The sequence below is a fragment of the Gambusia affinis genome, linkage group LG01 (assembly GCF_019740435.1).
Source record: "Gambusia affinis linkage group LG01, SWU_Gaff_1.0, whole genome shotgun sequence".
Lineage (NCBI taxonomy): Eukaryota > Metazoa > Chordata > Actinopteri > Cyprinodontiformes > Poeciliidae > Gambusia > Gambusia affinis.
Window position 1 is genome coordinate 31,984,140 of NC_057868.1, and position 15,183 is coordinate 31,999,322.

Sequence of the window (15,183 nt, forward strand, 5' to 3'; positions counted from 1 at the left end):
ATGAGTTTTCATGCAACTTTCTGTCTTTGAATTTCACTGATGAACTTTTTCATAGTCAAAAAGAAGCATTTAAACAGGATTTTTTTATACTTTTCAAGTAATATGTTTGCTTTCTAGATATTACTGGCTGGGTGAAACCAGTATTTTAGTGATAACATAAAGCATTCTGAATTAAATCACTGACTTTGCAGAACTCATCAGTACTTTTTTTTTTCAAATAGGTTCCAACTTATGTATACAAGCCCCGAAAACATTACTTTATCCAAGTAATGATGTCGTTTGTACTGCTAAAATCCACAAATAACAATTACCTAAATGTAAAGGTTGAATTACTTTCATGGCATGTCAGGAAGTTTTGTAATAGTCCTAATCCTTAACCATTCGTTTGATTCAGGTGTGTTGGAGCAGGGATTCTTCCAAAAGTTGCAGAATAGCGGCAATCGAGGCCTGGGGTTGCACGTTGTTAACTTTTCTCTGGGCCTTCAGTTCAATATGATTCATTTGGTGCAGTGATGCAGTGAAGAATGCTAAAGCAGAGATAAATGGCTTAGTTGGGCTTTAATATGTTGCATATTTGTAGACGAAAGGACACAGAAATAATAAAACAACAGCACACTCGGAGATATTAAATATTGGATCAATATGCTGTATTTATGATTCAGTTATACTGTAGTTAATGATTAACTAATGAAATGTCACGTGAACGTCTTAATATGAATGTCACAAGTGCACAAGAGATATATGCGCAGTATGTTAATAATAAATGGCCTTAGTGATTTTTAGGAATCAGCTATTACTTCCAGATCAAAAACATATTTTAGCAACATTCTTAATACTGATTTATCATGCATGTGTTCCTTCACTTTGAAATACTGGAGGAACAGCTACTATAAGACTGCACAGTGTTTGTTGGGTCATGTGTTTGGCTGGAGATGGAGTAATTGTTTTTCATTGTGGTTCATCTCTTTTACAGGGGGTGTTCAGCTGCTGGGGGAAGACCACCAGGGATAGTTCCTGGCTCTGGCAGTGGCGAAGCCCCTCTTTTGCACATTTTTCTTTAGCTTATATTTAAATATTTTACTTTTAAATAGTTGTAATTATTTATTTTTTGTTTGCCACCGTTATTTTTATTACCTTTCATATTTACCTCACTCCTCCATCTTTGTAATGTTTGTTCATCATCTACTTTGTGGACCATTGTGCCATTTACTCAGTGAACTGAATAATGCAACAAAAGAAATATACTACACTGTTGCCTTGGCTGCCAGGACAGGAGACTATCTGTTAGACTTGCTGGATAACTTTATTATTTTTTCTCACCATCAGTAGACATGCAAGACGTTTTAATTATTAATTCTAAACTGACCATAGGACTAACCTTGATAATGGTTGTCTTTCAGAGTTAGCTCCATGTTGGACTGATAATATGTCTATTGTATTTGTTTCTTAACAAATGCCAACTGGGACAAGCTACATCCTCAATCATCATTTTGCAAAATTAAATCATCATTGCTAATAGAAAAGATAGCCTATAAAAATGACCACTGGGCACTTTCTTTTGTCCTTGGCTGCTCAGACTAAGGAGTTTTCAGAGATTTTAATTTGTTCAAAATACTGTTAGGCTCTAAGTGATCAGGTAGTTGAAATTTGTCTTTTACGTCAAGGCTGTGCATTAGACAAAATACCTCTTATTCGCTACAACCATTTGCAAAACTTAATTAAAGTTTATTGAGTGTCTCCCAAAGCTTACTGCATGTTTCAGTGGAAAGTAGTCAATTCTGGCTGCATAAAGGTTGTTTCGCAAATTAATAGTTTTGGTTTAACTGGGGCCACAGTAGCTTAGCTACATTAAGTTGATTAAACAACATGGCCTTCATTCCTCACAAACTTAGATGTTTGGCATGGTTACTTCTTGTCTGTGCTGCTTGAGTAATTACGGAAAAGAGAAGCATTCAGTGAAGAGAGGGAGGAACCAACATTCTTTTCTGTAGTGTTGTTCCCAGTCTGCATCCTTCATTTGGAGGACTCTTCCATTTATGAGTACACACATGTTTACTTTAAAACTTAATATAATTTTGTTAATCTGCAAATTTATGGATCATGCATGAATAAGCATTGCATATGCATGCATAAATAAGAGATTTAAGTTTGACTTTGTCATCATCATAATATTATATTGATGAACGCTATTAGTACTCCATTTTAAGTCTGTGCTAGACAGAAAGAAGTTAATGTCAAAAACTAAACATGTTTCCACGACGTTATGAACTTCAATTTCACATTCAGCCTCACAACAGCTGCCTAAGAAGAGGATGCTTCCACCCCGCTACCCCACCGTCCTCCCCTCTGGAGTTTCATTTCAAGATTATGTTTAGGGTGCATAATTATGACACTCATTAAAAGCCTCTAGGCTGAAACAGCGTCAAACGGGGGAAAATATTCTTGGCTACAGTTCAAGTCATTAGAGTCCCTGATGGCGCTTTATGGGATCAGCATTTTTATTAGCAATTACTATTTACTATCCGGCAGAATGGAAATATTACTGTAATAACTTATAATTATGTGTGAGTCCAACTGTTAATTTGAGTTGGTAAAGGAGAGGCAGATTAAAAAGAGTTGTTGGATGTGGCAATAGCTGCAGAGGTGAATGGGAAGTTTATCAACTCCTCTGTGTCAACAACACAATGCCCTGTCATTTTGGCAGAGAAAAATAAAAAAATAAAAAAATCAAAGAGCTGACTTTGAACGAACCAGTACAAAGAGCTCAAAGTTTGGCTAAAAACACAGCAGAGTAGACTTTCACAACTTCAGACTTAAAAGCTTTTGTGAGGCTATAGATAAGATTGTTGGTTAAAACTATAAGATTAAAAAAGCAAATAATCAGACTTAAAACTTGGTTTTGGCATCACATGTTCCTTGTGACTGGGTTTGTTACACTGAATTACTAAACATGCTTAATGACTATGGGGGGAAAACGTGTTCCTGCCAACCACTGTATGATGCTCTGGGTTATACTGCAGCATTTGATGTTAAAAGAAATGTATTGCCATGTTTGATACACTTTCTACTGGTATCTGACATTGAGCTGCAAACTGTATAACTCCTACAGCATAGGTAATAAAACAAGTTCAAATGTTTTATACATGAGATAATTTTTAAAATCCCAAAATGTACTGCTCTGTGGTGAACACCACCGACTTGATACAGCGCACTCATGTTTTTATTACGTCTCATTTTGTGAACATACTCATTACTTCTGAATAAACTCATTCACTTCTTGGAGTCTGTAATCTGATTACCAGGGATGGAACTGCAAAAGATACTAGCCTCGTCTGGGTTGAAGGGACTTAAAATCTCTAAATGCAGACATTAAGAGCCAATGCTACTTGGAATGGCACCGCTACGGTTAACCCTTTTTAGTTAACCTTTCAGTTGTCTCCATACAAAATAAAAATACATGTGAGCCATGTAACCCACTGGACTGGAAATAAAGTCCATCTACTATAATTTTTGCAACTGCTTAGTAGTCTGGACCCTACAATCAATGCAAAAGATTTAATGCATTAGACCTGTCCTTAAAAGTGTCAAACCATCATTTGCAATGAACCCCTTTGGAGTGAAACAAATCCATTTCCTAGATTGAACAAAATGTTATTAGTTACAACAAACCTAATTCAGCGCACTCTTCAAATTAGCCCCAGGTGGTTTTTAGCAGTGTTTTGACATTTTCAATTATCTCAGTGGAGTCGAGCAGAAGTATCCTGCTGTGGATATCCTTCATAATTCACCTCAAACTTCAAAACTCTTGTATTTCAATAAATATAAAAAATATATAGTCTTTAAAAATGTATCAATCATCCAGAACTTTGCTTTAATGAGTGCTAGGAATACCAAATCCTCAATAGGGCATTTTAACATTAACACTCTTGAGTTAGGAGTTGCCCATTTTTGTCATGCTTCTTTAAAGCAAGAGAAACTGAAGGTCGCTATCCACATAAGTACCATTTAATCTTGCCAGACAAAAAAAAGAGAGTCTTTGTCTAGATAATGTGCAGTTGCCCCCAGGCCTGAGCTATTGTACCGTCGTGATTATAGACCCAAAGCTTAGATGTTCTCTTTCCCTGTGGTGCTGAATTAAATCCACCACAGGTGAACCTTGTCTCACTCCTAATTAAGAGTGTGTGTCCATGTGTGATATTACTTCTCATTTCTCACTTAGATTTACTCACAGTTGCTGAAAAAGAGATTGAAATTAACCTTCAAATCAAATTAAAAATCTTACCGTCATATTCGATCCAAACTTGGGTTTCCTACCTTGCATTAAACATTTTACAAAGAGTGCATTTTAGTACCTGAAGGTTAATTTCTCTCTCACCTCAATGCAGACTTTAATGCACACCGTTATCACTTGCAGAATAGATTACTTCAATCCCCTGCTTTGTCAATGTGCTAAAAAGAATAGCACCTTTACAGTTGCACCAAAACTCAGCGGCATGAATGATGAGGAAGATAAGACAGACAGAAGTCTACATTGGTTACCTTTACATGACTTGGAACAGAGAAAGATTAAATGCTCTAAATTAGTTTTCAAATTATTAAAAAAAGGTCAGTCTTCTTTCTTAGATATCCTTTTAACATAATGTATCAATTACATCCCTCAGGTCTTTGGAAAATGTTTTTTTTTTTTTTTTTAATTCAAGGTAGAAACAGAAACCCGTTGCAAGATTTAATTTTTGTCTTATGACCCTCACCTTTTAAAAAGGTTTTTTGATGGCCTGACAGTAGTAAAGACTTGATTTCTTTAAAAGCCACCCTGGGATTTATCTTCTTGGTTTGACTTAGCTGACATTTGATAATTAGGATTATTCCTAATTTATCTTTTATTAATAATATCTGAAATATTATTGCATTTCTAGTTTGAGTTTAATTGAATTCACTGTGTATGTATGTGCAAAGGTGTACCTTTATATATAGTAGTGCTGTTGTAAACAAATATTTCAGTAATCGAGCAATCTATTGATCATTCTTACGATTAAGCGGATTAAAAAAAGATAAATAAAATAAAACATTGGTAAATCTAACAGCAGTATTACTATCGCATATCAGCATCTGTCCAATTTTTCACATTTGAGCTTCCCTAACAGTTAAATTAACCTGTTACAATAATAGCTCACTTTCTAAGTTAACCTGAAGAAAAGTTATACAAAAATCTGAAATTACATTCAAGTTAATAATAAAGAGGCAGGCTCACAAATACACTTATAAAAAATGTCTATACTCCAGCTTTTCGATTATGTATTAATCTCCAGTCAATTTAATAGATGAACTGTCACCTTGCCTAGACATTTATAGCTTTTGTGTCCATGTTACTGACAGGATTTGACACTTTTGTTCATCACACCCAGGAAAATCTACCAGCTACATGCCGCCACAATGCGCTCTGAAACCTATTTGTTGAGACCGGGATGATATGAAATAAATTTTCCGGTACGTCCATAAAGCTACACTTATGTTAATCATCTAATGTGCAGCCGCCCGCACTGTTCAGTCTATCCGCTCACCTGTATAAATACACCTTCAGCGCTCTTCCTCGCCGTTCGCTCTGAACCGGCCACCAGGCAGCAATTCTGGGAGGAGAAAAGCTGCTGTACTCCAGACATCGTGCCAATCATTTCAAGGATGATTATTGGTCCCCCAAGAAACGACAAAGATCCAGACATTATCACCAATCAATAAAATCCTCCCAGGCCGAACTCAAAAACTGGACGTTATGCTGCCAACACTAAGCTTTCGTCAACAATTCAGGCGGAAGTGAGAGCGCTGCGCAATGCAAGAAGTAACCCAGCCAGAAAACGGTGCGCTAAATAATAAAATAGAATTTAACGAAGCTTCGAGGAAGATACATTTTCCTTGAGGAATTTTAATAATCGAGGTACTCAAATCACTCGAGGAATTGTTCCAGCAATAATATATAGTAAAAGGTATAGCAAAGGTTTCTAGTAAAATCTTTACAACAAACCCTGTATTGTATTTTGACTTTTCTTGTATTTTTTAGTGAAGTTGGTATTTTAACTCTCTAAATGTGTATTAAACATGCTCTTCAAATGAAGACAGATTGATTGATTCAAGTGTTTTATTTAGCCTTTCAATTTGGGCAATTTCTTACATTTCAAAGTACTGTGTTCTGTTTTACTGTGTTGTACAGATTTTTAGTGCCCTCTCTAATAAACATCTTCAATCTTTAATTATAGTACTGTTGAATGGGAACAGCTTGATTTCACTTGTTTGTGTCAATGTGCTGTTTTTCAAGCAATTATACTTTCTTCCACGGCTGCTTAGAGGTCAAAACATAATGATCGTGGACGTGCAGTCTTGTGTCCCACAGAGCCAGGAAGAGCAGAATCTGTTCATATTTTTAAGTAAGGCTGCTTTAAATAAGGCTTTGCAGTATGCAAATTGTTTTAGTGATTGTTAAAAACACAAAACTCAAAAGCATTTGCTGTTTATTTTTTCTATTATCGTCAGTGCTCGGCGGTTATGTTTTTTTTTCATTGGATTTTCTTTGGCAACAGATAAAAATTGTTTCACCATCAACCGTTTCTGGAGCAGGCACAAACTATTTCCATCAGTTAGATGCACTAACAACATATTGTCTCCTGGGTGATGTGATTTTCAGAGTTGGGTGTTGGAGATGGGGATTGGCAGCACCTCAAGACGGCTCTGAGGCTTTTCCATGCTTTATGTTTAAGCAGCCAGCAAATTGGGAAAGTGGCTTTATCTAATTAGAAAAAACATTCCTTTAGCAGCTGTCCCCTAGGCAGAACCATCATTATTTAAGCTGGCTGGCCTTGAGGAAAGCAGCATTCAGATACATATCTAATACTCACCATGGAAATGACTCTCTACACAAATCTGCTTGTGCTATAATCACAATTTTGTTTTTTCCTCTTTTTGTGGCCTCTCATCCTATGAATATAATACTCCATCAACAAAAAATATATTGCACATTAACAGAGTGAACAATAATAACACCTTATTTGACAATGCCCATGCTGTAGTTAACAAAGCCCTTCTGTAAATTGTCTCAGTATGTTGTCATGTTTATGCTCCATGATTGGATCAATATGTTATGTAATTTTCTCTGCTACAAATAACCAGAGAGAGTTTCTCTGAAACTATTTAGAGTACAGCCAAGTAAACCAATAGGACAGACGTATTATTTTGAGCTACAATTAGCTGATATTTTCTGCAGCACATCAGTATCAAGTTGTGAGAACAGTCAGCAATGTGTGAATGTGAGCAACACCAAAAGCACAAGGGGATTAAAATGAAATCTAATGAACAGAGTCAAGCTCCCACTGAGGTGTGCTCCATTGTCATTAATGAGCTTTGACTACCTATATATAATGGACTTGCAGGGACTTTGCAATACGTACATTACCTTTTTGTGTATAGTCAGTGCATGCATGTCATTGCAATGCTCAATCTGAAGCTGTTTGTACAGTGACCACACTCTCATATCTTAGGCTGTGCGGTCCTGTACAGCAGCATTATTAATTAATTCCTCAGGGAATAGACGTGGAGTTGTGCGTCAACGCTCAGCCTTTAAAGTCTCACAAGTTTACATCGGTTTAAAAAAAAATAAAAAAAAACAGAGGGCAATTTAACTGTCCTTCCTGAACATGATTAATCAGTTTTCACATCTGCAGTTTTTCTTTTGTTTTTAAGTTTTGCTAACGTATAGATTTTTTTTTTTTTTTTTTTTTTTTGCTTCTTTTTTGGTTGCTTTGTTACTTCATGGAGGTAAATTCAAGTGGAGCAGAAAATAATTTTGGATCCTAAGAGATTAAGTCAAACATAAAATGCAAACTTGACTTAACACACAGAGTGAGAACAAATTTAGAGTAGATTTGATTTGTTTTCGGTGTCTAAATATGTGATTCAACTTCTCTAAATAAGTAAAACTTAAATTTGAATTTACACAGAGGCTAACTTTAGATTAAATTGGGTTACATTTAAGAGTATAAAGGGGACAAACTTATAAATTTAAAAAATTTTTTCATTTATGATGTCACTAAATTGAATTTAATTAAGTTTAAATAATCAGCTGTGTTGGGCAAGCTTAATTATTCATTCAATAAAGTTCAAGCTGACTTGGAAAAAGGGCTGAAAATTATTCTACATTCTATTCTACAAGGTATTTAAAACACCACAATGTTCCTTTTGAATAAAACAGTACCCAGAGATGCAGTTATAGAAAAAAAAAAAAAAAGACATCTGTGCTCTCATTTCAGCTGCACTTATCAGCTTCCTCTGCTTGTCTTTGCTGGATCTTGTCATGTTTGAGATTTAGTTTTGTCTTGTGATTCTCTTCTAATCATATCTGGGTTGTTTACTGTTGCTTAAGGCTTTCCTTGTTCAGTTCATGCCTCTGTGTTGGTCATTATTGTGGTTAGTGCGTTTCCATAAAGTTCATTTCTTGCTTTTTTTTCTTGTAATCTTTCCTAAATTAATTTTGGTTTATTCTCATTTGTTAGTTTCAGGCGTTTTGTTTTTTCTTTCTTGATTCTTTTGTGTTTTGATTCAGCTTTCTGTGTATTAAATAGTCTCCCTCCCTCAGTATCCTTGCCCTTATTCTGCTGCAACTGTTTCACATCCCCTCTGATTATCTCACCCGGTTCTAATGTTACCGCCCACCTCTGCCTCAGTATATAAAATTAATGTCATATAGGGTTGCGTAGGGAAGCAGTCGTTTTCACTGGCACCTTATAACAGCAAGCTACCGGCTTGTTTAGGGTTTAAATCTGAGTCTATTTTTTTCTTTGTGGAGATTACATGTTCTCTCAGTACATTCATGGGTTCTTTCTGGGTACTCTGTCTTACTTCTATGATCCAAAAACTTGCATGTTAGCCCAACTTGATGTGTGTCTGCATTGTCTGTTGTCATCTAGGCTGCAAGAATAAAAATCATCCAAGTACTTTTTACCCTAATATTACTTGTTTGGGTTAATAACCTAGGTCTGTTGTGCTAAATCGTACATAAAGAACAGGGATTTCTTTGTTTCAATTGGAAACTTCTCATCAAAGAGGTCAAAGGTCACATGTGGGGTACCCCAAGGTTCAATCCTAGGACCCCTCTTATTCAATATCTATATGCTCCCACTAGCTCAGGTTATAACAGGAAATAATATTAGCTACCATAACTATGCAGATGACACACAGCTCTACATTACGATGTCACCAGGAGACTCAGAACCCATCCAATCACTGAACAGATGCTTAGAGCAGATAAATGTGTGGATGTGCCAAAACTTCCTCCAGCTGAACAAAAACAAAACTGAAGTTATTATTTTTGGACCTAAAGAGGAACGATCTAGAGTCAGTGCACAGCTTCAGTTATTACAACTAAAAACCAGTGATCAGGCCAGAAACCTGGGAGTAGTGATGGACTCTGACTTGAACCTTCAGAGCCACTTAAAGACAGTCACAAAGACTGCCTTCTATCACCTGAAGAATATTTCCAGGATTAAAGGACTAATGTCTCAGCCAGATCTAGAGAAACTCATCCATGCGTTTATCTTCAGTCGTATTGATTATTGTAACGGCGTCTTCACAGGTCTGTCCAACAAATCAATCAAACAGCTACAGCTGATCCAGAATGCTGCTGCTCGCGTTCTCACTAAAACCAGGAAGATAGAGCACATAACACCAGTTTTAAAGTCTCTCCACTGGCTCCCTGTAGCTCAAAGAATAGACTTTAAAATACTGTTGTTAGTTTATAAATCACTGAATGGTTTAGCACCACAATACATTAAAGATCTGCTGTTATTGTATCAACCTTCCAGACTTCTCAGGTCTTCTGGTTCTGGTCTGCTCTGCATCCCCAGAACCAGAACCAAACGAGGAGAAGCGGCATTTAGCATCTATGCACCAAAAATCTGGAACAAACTTCCAGAAAAATGTAAAACAGCTGAAACACTGACTTCCTTTAAATCTCAACTAAAAACCCACTTGTTTAGAGTTGTATTCGAAACGTAATCAATTGCAAATTTATTGACGGAATCTGACTATGTTGTGTTTTTATTGTTGATTCTATGTTGCATTGTGTTTTTGTTTTGATGTAAAGCACTTTGAAATGCCTTGCTGCTGAAATGTGCTATACAAATAAAGTTTGATTGATTGATTGATTGATTGATTGATTGATTGATTGATAAATTAAGCAGGGCTGCATAAGGTCACAAAACTTGGTTATTCTAAAATCTATAAGATTTTTTCATTAATGCGTAAATATCTAAGCAGATTTTTATAACTATACCTCTAAATCCCTGCATTTAAATTATCTCCATAAACAACTGATTAAGCCTCAATTACCACATTTTACACCCTTTCCAAAGCACACATTTTGCTCTTTTTATGTATTTTATAGACTAGATGCCCATAACTGAAGAGAAAGTGCAATATTTAAAAAAAGCTCTGAGGCACCTATTGTGAAATGCCTATATATATATAACTACATTTACAGTAATACTTAAATTGCTATCACAGAAGATCCTTTTGCAGTCACAAGCAAAATAAAATGATTTCCGATTAGGAATTCCATCATGACATAATTATCTAAAGTCAAACAGCTTGTGTACCATGAGCTATGGTGTCACTAAAATTACTTTGTGACTGCCGGCTGTCTAGATGAGTAACGGTTCTCAAATCTAGATTTTCATAAAATAATTTATTAAAATCATTCTTCTCTGCCCATAATAGAATTAACATGCAAGCGAAATTAATTATGCATCGCCATGATTGAGTTTTTGCTTTCAATCACAACAATTTCAGGCTTGACGAAGCTCAGATTGCCCAATTTAAGACGAGGTTAATGGGTTCCATTGTGGTTAGATTTCTCATTGTACACTTAGTGTGTCTGAGCAACAATAAGGGCCTGAGTGGCCATCTATCTGATACAAAAGCACATTACATTACCTTCCAGTAAATACAAAAGTTGTAAATTATTTAAGACTGTAGGAGATAATTGAGAACATTTGAAGATAAACGTGCTGCCAATTTGAGCAGACTTCTGGTACGATATAATGCACAATATATTTTTATTCTCTTACAGAATAAAAAATAAAACGGTGATCTTTATTTGCATGGAAAATTAATTCAGAGATTGTGTGGTATAGTAGTTTCATAAAAACAACAACGATGCACTGCATGAAGAGCACACAAAACTATTAGGGAACTTATGAAAAAAAAAAAATATTAGTAAGCTTCTCGGCTACAAATTTTAACACTCGCCAAAAATAATCAAGTGACCTGTGTGCCATTGAAAATACTTTTGAATTGGACTAGAATCATGATCCAGATACATACATTTCATAATGAACTATTTTATAAGTAAAATAACTAGTCTGTCAAGCAGTGACGGAAACCTGCCAATATGTAATATATTGCTGTTAAATGATCTTCAGGATTTTCAGTTATCAAAACTGCTGTATGTTTGTTGAAATGCTGAAAAATGAGCCTTGTGCTACTGATTTAGCAATAATCTTAAGGCTCAATCATCTTAGAAACCAGTGATGTTATCAGAGATCATCCACTGGATCCAAATCCACTATAGAAATCCAGTTTTTCTTGGATAAGACTGGATTTGACTCAACTTAATTTATGATGAAATGATCAAATTTCATAAATGCAAACACTTTATATTCATTTTAAACTTAACAGTGACCTGCTTGTCCTTGCAGGGTCAGAAAGGGGCTGGTATTGTAGTCTTCAACCCATTTACATTTTCTTACATTTCAACAACAAACCCAGTTGTGTTTTTATTGAGATCTTTATGTGATAGACTAAGACAACCTGTTAAGTGGTAAAAATAGGACATTCACATTCACATAAAGTGACATGTTAAGCAAAGACAGCATTAATCTCATTAGCAGCCAGTAGAGCTATGGGCTCAGGTGTGAGAATCCAAATACAAGACAAAGACACGTACAACTTTTATTCCACATCACATTTATGAACTACATTTTGTTGGTCTGACTGTAAGGCACTGTAAGAACCTCTGTTGTGTTTGTCTTATCTGAACATGTGCTGTAAGCTGTGGTGTTTCACTTCATGCACTATCACAGTGGTCTAAAATTCATGCCTCCAGGACTGGCGTCCTGCAACTTTTAGATGTGTCCCTTGTCCAAAACTCCTAATCTAAAAGGGTGAATTACCTTCCCAGTGCGCAGTCAAGTTCTGCAGAGTCCTGCTAATGGCCTCATTATTTGACTCAAGTCTGTCGAAGCAGATACACATCTAAAAGGTGCAGGAAACTGTCCCTCGGATTTGAAGACCCCTTCTCTATCATTTAGTCACCTCAACAAAGAGACATACATATTTTTAATGGACTTCAAAGTGTTTACTGGGTCAAGCTTGTTTAAACAAACACACATTTAGCATAGCGTAATGTGTGTATGCTGCATTTCATTAGCACAATTATGGGGGGTCAAGTATAGTGTTTTCAAAACTTGTTGCTGTGAGCTTCACAGCCCACACATCAAAACATCTACCCACATGAGGTGAAATACTTCTTTTTAATAAATGGTAATTATTCCACTATAGTGGAATTATTTTTTGAATCAATAAAAGAAATGCATGATCTCCCATAAAACCATGCAAGTCAGAACATATAACTTTAAAATAACATTTCTGCAGTTTAAATCTTTTGTTTAAACTGCAAATGAACCAACGTGGCATACATTGTTACATATAAACTCATTTACTGAGCAAGAAAAATGATGTTGATGTTGTCAACATAGATTTCTGCATAGAATAGGTTTTATTCACATGAAGAACAAGTTTTAAACTACATGACCAGAGCACAAAAGACACAGGGAAAGAACTCTACTTCTAAAAATGCATAGCATTAACCCAGTGGAATGATGTGCTTCGTAGAAGGAGCAATTTCCACACTGATAGATTCCTTGTAACATTCTAAAACTATGCAAGCTTGTGCTATACAAATAAACTTGACTTGAATGCTATGAGATTGTTGGTTTATTCAAAGAAGATTGAAAGAGGGGTGCTGCCATATGGCTCTGTTGCAGAGCAGGATCACCAAATGCAAAGCCTACAATCTTCAGCACAATGGTCCCCGGTTTGATTCCTGGCCCTGGGCCATTTGCTGTGTGTCTTCCCCTCTCTGCTATTCTCTCTGACCTTCTCCCTGCCACTGCCCTTCTAACATTTGCTGAGCTGGTATCAGAGATTATCTAAACTATTTCCATTGCTGAAATTTGTTACCTCTTTCTCCAACTCTTCGGATTGAATCATCAATCCTGTTGGTGCCCCTTTCTTCCCTCTTGTCTCCCATATCACTTCTCCATCTCTGCTACATCTTAATCAATAGAAACTTCTACAATAAAGGTTTAACAAGCTCCTTTACTTTTTCTTCATGCTGAAATCTTGCGTCTTCAAAAGTGTTAGCTTCCACAGTTTTTGCCCTTGTTCCTTTTATATTGTTTTTTTTGGGGGGGAGCAAGTTCCCCTTCAGCTGATGTAAAATTATATTTACATTTTTACCACCGGCCTATGCTTGGAAGACCTTACAGTTATCCAAAGCATTTACTCTGACAACTGCTGGTTGCGAGCAAGAGAGATACTAGGATAGCAGAGGTAGGATGTACCTTAAAGAGAAAAAGGGAGAGTGCACCAAATGTGCAGCGGTTTATGGCTCTAAAAATTATCTATCATATCATACATCGCTGTAATTGCATGGAGGAGTTTTCTATGAGAGCTACATTTACAGAAATCAGTAGCAGAATATGCGACACTTGCAGTCCCACAGCGAATCTAATAAGTTTCTGTGTTTTGGAGAGAAGCCGTTTGTGTTTATTTTGTATAGCTTTGATGTTTGAGAATACCAGCAGTGTATCTATTGTTCTATCATACCACACCTCATTAGGCATGTGTTCATAATACAATGGATGTCTGTAACCTTGGGGGTCCCTGTGCATTGAGGCTCACGGGTCCCACTCAGAACAACACCCTTCAAAGGAGGAACTAAAGTTATTGACACCCAATAAACTCTAAGCCCTTAGGACATTTGCCAGACAGACTTCACACACACAGATGATGAGGTCCACCTTAATTACCTCAGTTATTTGAATTTCCAAAAGTTTAATGACTAGTCCAGCTGAAAGTAACCCTTTCCAGTATGAGAAACCAAGTACTGCCATCTCACACACAAACCACATGACATCAATACAATGAACTAAGTTACCCCAAGCCAGGACATGACTCAAAATTATGGCAATAAGGTGTTCACTGATAACCCCCCAAGCAGAAAGCACACTAGTATACCTCAAGATATAATCATGCAATTACACAACACAGCTGGATGCGGGTTGCATTAGAACAGTAACCAATGTGTGTGTGCAGTGTGAAACTTCACACAATGCAAAAGATGATTATTGCTTGTATGCTCTGTTCCAGTTGTACTTTTAACAAGGAAATTCCAACTTCCCCATCAGAAAAAAGAACTGGAACACCAGCTGGGAAACTGGGAGCAACTGGTTACAAGTTGTATTCCCCAGTTACAGACTTCGCGTTTCAATATGGCCGCTCCTCTCATCAACAGTAGTAAAATGTGTTGTAAAAATGTCTATTTTAAACTCAAGTACGAATCAATGCTTCATGTAGCACAACTGAACCAATTTGGAGTTTGGTTATGGAAAGTAAGGGTTAAAATAATGTTTGAAAGGTATTTCAAACAATGTTTATGGCCATATTGAACCTAGCTCTGAATTCCCACTTCCCATGGAAGTACAGCATTAAGCTAACTCAGCACCGCACCATAATTATGCAGGATACATCTTATGCAAACAGCATATCAAATAAGCAAAATATATTCATTATCTGATCGCACAATCACAACAGTTCATATTGGTCTAATAAATTCACAGAAAGCGCAATGGCACTTACCTTTATAACACGTCCTGTTTTTATCCTTGTAAAGTTAACATATCAAGTCCTCAAAGTCCTGCTGCCTCACCAGCAAGAACCCGATGGCCATCAAGGACACTGCAAAAAGCCTCTTTTTTCGATTCATAGTTGCCCTGAGTTCATTTCATATTCGTTTCACTTCTGAAAAAAGACATCTCTCCCTCACTTTTTCTGAAAGGGTGAAATCCTTTTGAGCAAAAT